Genomic DNA, 6,550 nt, shown 5'->3' on the forward strand with positions numbered 1-6,550 from the left:
GAGAGAATCATTGACCGGCTGCCTCCTGCACGCCCCCTACGGGGGATCAAGCCAGCAACTGGGGCAACAGGAATCAAACCAAGACCTCCTGGTTCATGAGTCCATGAGCAACCACTGAGCCACACCGGCCAGGCTGTTTAGCTTTGTTTTTATTTCCGGCACCCAGTTCTGGGCATGTGTATCCATTACTGATGTAAGTGTGTTCAGCCAGCATCACCATAACACTATCAACCTGGGCCTTCCCGCCCCCCCTCACTCCCCCCTCTTTAAACATTCTGCCATGACTGGAGCAGGTCCTCTGCCCCTTTAATGAAGAGTGTTTTGCTGGAAACTAAACATGGAGCCCGCTGAGCTAGCAGGGAGTTCCTCCGGTCAGAGAGCGCTCGGTGCGGACCTGTTCCCACACCCCTCCCACCACGCAGGCGCCCAGGAGGCACTCCGCTCCCACACTCCACCCTCGACGGCCTGCCGCTCACGGCAGGAGCCTGCTCCTCAGGAAAGCGCTATGGGTGGCACACATTTAGGGAAACGGCATCGAGACCTACGTGATGTTTGTTTCATACGTGGCCAGTTTTCCCACTCCATACGTGGCGTTTCCAACACGTTAAATCTCTTTATGTGATCAGCAAAGATCGTGGTTATGACGACACGGAGGTCGCCACTGCCGCAGGTGAAGGTCGAGCGCCCGTCCAGCAGCCGGTGTAAGCAATGCAGCTCCTTGCGGTTGACCTGGTGACTCTGGGCCCAGCCAGGCTCCGCCGCACTTACCAGGGCAATGCCATCCCCCGAGCTCTGCGGTGAGACTCCCGCCGGCCTGCCAGCCACGCACAGATGACTTACAGAGAGCAGGCTCGGGACGCCTCGGACGGATGTCACAGCCCAAAGGTCTGCCTGGCGATGTCTCCAAGGTGGGCCGGTCCTTAGGTACCATGGGTCGCCAAGTGGGTGCTGGGTAGAGACGTCTACCCCCCAGCAAGGCTGTTCTCAGATGGTAGGAAGTCCTGGTGATGTCTAATTTAGAAATGGCATTCATCTCCTTCAACGTCTCCAGGATTCACATGATTTGCTTTTCTCATAAAAATCACACCCTTGTTACAGAAACCAAGTCCCCACGATGTATGTAAAATTTATTTCTGAAGTGTGTCTACTTTTATGGGGAAAAAATGATCAGGAAAAGCCACTGGCTACAAAAAAAAAAAAAAACTGCAAACAAAATGAACCTTTAACAAGCTAATGACTTAAGGGTGGTTGTACAGACACATAAAGTATGTCGCGGGCTTACGCTATTTGTCATTAACACATATTCTGAAAGCTTGGCTAATATAATGTGACACAAAATTAGTCAAACACAATTCATGCAATATTGTTTAATTTTACTCCTCATTTAACTTGGTTTTAAGCAAAATCATTATGTCACATGATAGCATTCACTTGAACAAGAAATATTTCATAATGGCCCCTGCCTTTAGAAATGAGTTATTAGGACTCCATGCAGAGCACATTCTTAACTATGAAAACTATAAAGCTAATAGCTTAATCATGTTTTGACACCATCTGCATACTTTATGCATTATTTACAAGAAAGATATAAAAATGAAACCACTGAATATCTCGCCCAATACTTCACAGTCATAGTTAACTGGTTAAAAATATAACGCATTCATCTTCCAGGGGCCGTAGATTTGCATATAGATATTTGCATACCATGTTGCCGTGTGCCATTAATGTAAAATTTAACCTTTGTTCTTTCTCTCCGATGTGCAAGGTATACTCATTAAGTTAAAAATAATGGCAAAAATAAGTCTCCGGGTGATATACATTTCATAGAGCATTCCCCAGAGCGGCGAGGAAAGGTAAAGTGTGGGTGGGAAAATGTTTAATTGAATTAATTCCTCATTTTCTGTATTTTTATTTTACAACCCGAAGACAGAACAATTTGACGGGTATATGTCAACCCTGTGAATTGCAAAGGACTCCTCTCAATTCGTCAAGGTGTCAGCCTGCTTAATCGTAGAGTAAAACAGCCCCCCCTCTCCCCCCGTTTCAGGCCCGAGATGAATGTGCACTGTCACTCACACACCTGTTCAAGTGACGGCCGTTCACGCCACAGACAGAGTTCACAACCGCGACGCCTGCACCGTGCGCCATGTCACCGAACACTGGGGCGAACGGAGGCGGTGTTCAGCTGGCATTGGGTTCTAATACTCAATGTCAGCTTCTAATAAAGTCAAGGTATGACCTCCTACAGGAGGGAGACAAAGACTTAGTCACGGGGAGGACTGTTACTTGAATGTCTACATTCCTCTCTCTTTTTCCTTATTGACTAGAGACCCGGTTCACGAAATTCGTGCATTCGGCGGGGGGGGGGGGTGGGGGGGGGCGTCCCTTAGCTGGGCCTGTGCCCTCTTGCAGTCTGGGACCCTTTGGGGGATGTCTGCCTACTTGCTCCCCACGGGGAGCGGGCCTAAGCTGGCAAGGCTTCTGCCACTGCCACTGCGCTCGCCAGCTGTGAGCCCGGCTTCTTGCTGAGCGGCGCTCCCCCCGTGGGAGTGCACTGACCACCAGGGAGCAGCTTCTGCATTCAGTGTCTGCCCCCTGGTGGTCAGTGTGCATCATAGCGACCGGTCGTTCTGCCATTTGGTCGATTTGCATATTAGGGTTTTATTATATAGGATGTCTGTCCTCCAAGTCTAAATGCATTGTTGAGCCTGGCCTGCATGGCTCAGTGGTTGAGCATCAACCTATGAACCAGGAGGTCATGGTTCGATTCCCAGTCAGGGCACATGCTCGGATTATGGGCTCCATCCCCAATGGGGGGCGTGCAGGAGGCAGCCGATCCACGATTCTCTCTCATCATTGATGTTTCTCTCTCTCCCTCTCCCTTCCTCTCTAAAATCAATAAAAAATATTTTTTTTAAAAAAAGAGAGAGAGAGACCCACCCAGGACAGTCAGTGGCCCAGAGGCCTCCAATGCAGAAATACTCATCCTAGGGCCTCGAACCCGAAGACAGGACCTCTCCCCACTACTCCCTATTCCCATAGAATCTGCAGCTGCCAACTCAGAGACAGGGCCTGCCTGAGAAATTCAGGGTTCCCCGATGGAGGGACAGAACTGAGGTCACAGCCGTCAGCACCAGGAGACCCTGGACTCACGGGCTCCCGACCCCGGGCCGTGCTCTGGGACACCTCATTTTATTCTTGGGCCCTGGGGTTCCCCTAGATTTCCAGGAGGATCTGGAGCAGGTGTTATCTGCTGCCTCTCTCCAGGGCAGCCAGAAGGCTGAGCGCTCACTGAGCCACCCTACCCACAACCTCTCGTTGACCTGGGCGCCTCTTCTGGGGAAGAGAACTCAGTTTCTGCTGCATCTCCTGGGTGCAGTCAGCTTTATGTCCTCTGGTTCTGGGATGCCGGCCACTGTCTTTGCGGGCTGCAGGGACACCCCCTTGCCACAGCCATTTAACTCCAGGCCTCTGCACGGCCTGCACCGGGGTCCCAGGCGGCTGGCGCCTTCCCCCGGCTCCCACTCCCCCCTCGGGATCTGCTCCTTCTCCGTGATGAACATGCTATTTATAAACACACATGAAGCATACAGAGCCCTGGGAACGCACTGGCTTCCTATAGTGAGTCTGATCTGGAGGCTTGCGCCTTCTCGTTTTGGAAGCACCGAGGAGGTAAATGCACTGTGATTAGACCTCATTTTCCGAAAGAAAGAAGGAATGACCCCACAGTGCTAAGTGCCTTTCCAACCAACGGCGGCCTGGCTCCTTCATGGAATGGCCGGCCCCTGGAAACGGAGGCCGATCTATCGGGCAGGAACGCCGGCCTGAACTTGACTCATTTGCCGTGTTCTCTGCGCTCCGACGTGTGTGATGGTTCTTCTGAAGGCTCTTACCGCGGTAAATAAGATCGCAGACGCTTGGAAACACTATTATCGCCGCCCAGAGCTAAGGTGTAGGAGCGGGAACAACTCTCCGAGGGATAAATTACACGAGATGAGGCTGAAGCGAGGCAGGCTGTTTCGGGAAGGCGTCCAGGCCGAGGCCGGGACAATGCACGCGCACCTGCAACATCCTTCCCGCAGCCCCAGGGGCCGTGCCGTCACGTGGGCGCCGCGTGCTCCCGGTCCCTCCGATTCCACACAGATCTTCTTTATTAATTTTAATTTGTCATCAATAGGCTGACAGGCACTCTTTCGGCAGGAAATACCGCATCCAGGGTCTCACACTCCGTAGCAGCTATTAAAACCAGGATGGTGATTAGCAGGAACGAGGTCAAACTGAATCATGTGCGTCTAAGTCGCTACCAGCAACATGCATAACACGGAAGGATTTATTAGGCTCGCTCGCTGAAATGTAATTTAAAAACAGGATGTCACCACCCGCTACGCTGGCGCGTAGGGCTACTCAGATCATTTAAACACTTCCTGCTAATATGTTTATTTGCTCTGGCATATATTAGCACTTACTGTATCCCTAATAACCGCAGTGAAAATCAACGTCATCGTTGCTATCACCTTCATGTCAACGTAGCAGACGAATAAATCATCCCATGATTGGCTGACACCATGCAAAGCAGGGTGATTTAATCATCGATATTGGCAATGGAAACGTTAGCGCTTGTAAACTCCTTGCAAAGGACGAACTGTCGTCCTCTGGCGGAAGGGTCTGTTTGCTAAGTAGGGGTGTCACTGAGACGCTGCAAGACTCCACTCGGCGAGAAGAAATGTGACACAGCATCAAGCGGCTGAGAAGATGGCTCAGTGTTTACAGGTGCCAGACGATCCCACGTCAACCCCGCGTGCCATTACTTTTCATCAGGACGCGGGCGCGTTGGTGGGAGTCGCTGCTGATGTGGACATCACCGCTTCCGGCTGCGCTTCCAAGGAACTCAGGTCAATGGGGCGGGCGTTCTCTAGAACCGTTTAAAACTCTCTTATTGGGCCCAAGTCTGTTTGGCTCAGTGGAGAGAGCGGAGAGCGTCACCTGCGGACTGAAGGGTCCCAGGTTCACATCCAGTCAAGGGCAGGTCAAGGGCAGGTCAAGGGCACACGCCTAGGTTGCAGGCCTGGTCAGGGTGCATGCAGGAGGCAACCAATCAATGTGTCTCTCTCACATCGATGTTTTTCTCCCCCTTTTTTCCACTCTCTAAAAAAGCAACGGAAAAATATCCTTGGGTGAGGATTAACAACAACAACAAAAACCCAACAAACTCTTTTATTGGGAGGTCATTGGATCGTGGGCTAAAAGTAGAGAATATGGATTTTTAATGTGCAGCATGTTTTTTAAATGCAGGTTATTTTTAAACTGAGGGCCCCTGAGACGAAGCAGCTGCCCGTCTTTGTCTGTGTGCTGCTTGCTGATCAGTGAGTCGGGCCTGGCGTTTAATTCACACACTATCCAGCATCTAAGCCACTCTGGTTAAGACCCTCTGGACGCTGGTCTGTAGGGGGTGGTGGCCCAGGGCACAGCCGCAGAGCCCGGGGTAGCCATCTGGTCACCACAGGCAGAGCGGCCCCAACACGGCCCAGAGGATCCCACAGCAGCCCCGAAAAGCACCGTTTCAAGGGAGAGGGTGTGGTAACATGTTTTCTCTGCAACATTGCATTTGTGCAAAAAAAAAAAAGGAAATGTTAGCTTAACCATTCTGGGGTGAGGTGCTGAAAATCATGGCTTGGCACCAGATTTCAGAAACACAACAAAAGATATTTTTTAAGAAATATCAGAGAGAGAGAGAGAGAGAGGAAAGGAGAGGGAGGGTGTGAGAGAGAAACATCAATCCGTTGCCTCCCGTACTCACTCTGACCAGGGATCGAACCCACAACCTAGGTATGTGCCCTGACCAGGAATGGAACCCACAACCTTTTGGTGTACAGGACGACACCCCCACCAACTGAGCCATCCTGCCAGGGCAAGAAATATCGAGAATTATACTAAGAAATCATTTTTAAAATCCTTTCCGAGTCGCCTGCGTGTAAGCCCGACACAGGAGAGCCTGGATTCATCGTGGGGTTTGGCTCATCGCGGGCGGAGCTGGAAGAGCACCTGTGAGTCTGCTTTAAACCTTAAGCAAGAGCTCGGCCGATGAGCACCGCCCTCTCCGTCCACACGCGGGGGCTCTGCGGGAAGAGGACGGGAACCCGGGAAGGAAACCCACACCCCGGACACAGGCATCGGCCTCCTGTGCTCCGAGGAGCCGCCTGGAGCTCAGATCCAGGGCGGGACCACAGGAGGCAGGTGTAGTCGCAGTGTCTCCAGAGCGACTGTCACCTTAGACCAGCGGTTCTCAACCTTCCTCATGCCGCGACCCTTTAATACAGTTCCTCATGTTGTGGTGACCCCCAATTTCATTGTTACAAATTAACATAATTAAAGCATACTGATTCATCACAAAAACAATATGTAATTATATATGTGTTTTCCAATGGTCTTAGGCGACCCCTGTGAAAGGGTCATTCAACCCCCAAAGGGGTCGCGACCCACAGGTTGAGAACCGTTGCATTAGACCATCAGAGAACTTCCAGGAGAAAACCGAGGGATGCTGAATACCGCC

Source organism: Myotis brandtii, unplaced genomic scaffold (assembly GCF_000412655.1).
Source record: "Myotis brandtii unplaced genomic scaffold, ASM41265v1 scaffold604, whole genome shotgun sequence".
NCBI lineage: Eukaryota > Metazoa > Chordata > Mammalia > Chiroptera > Vespertilionidae > Myotis > Myotis brandtii.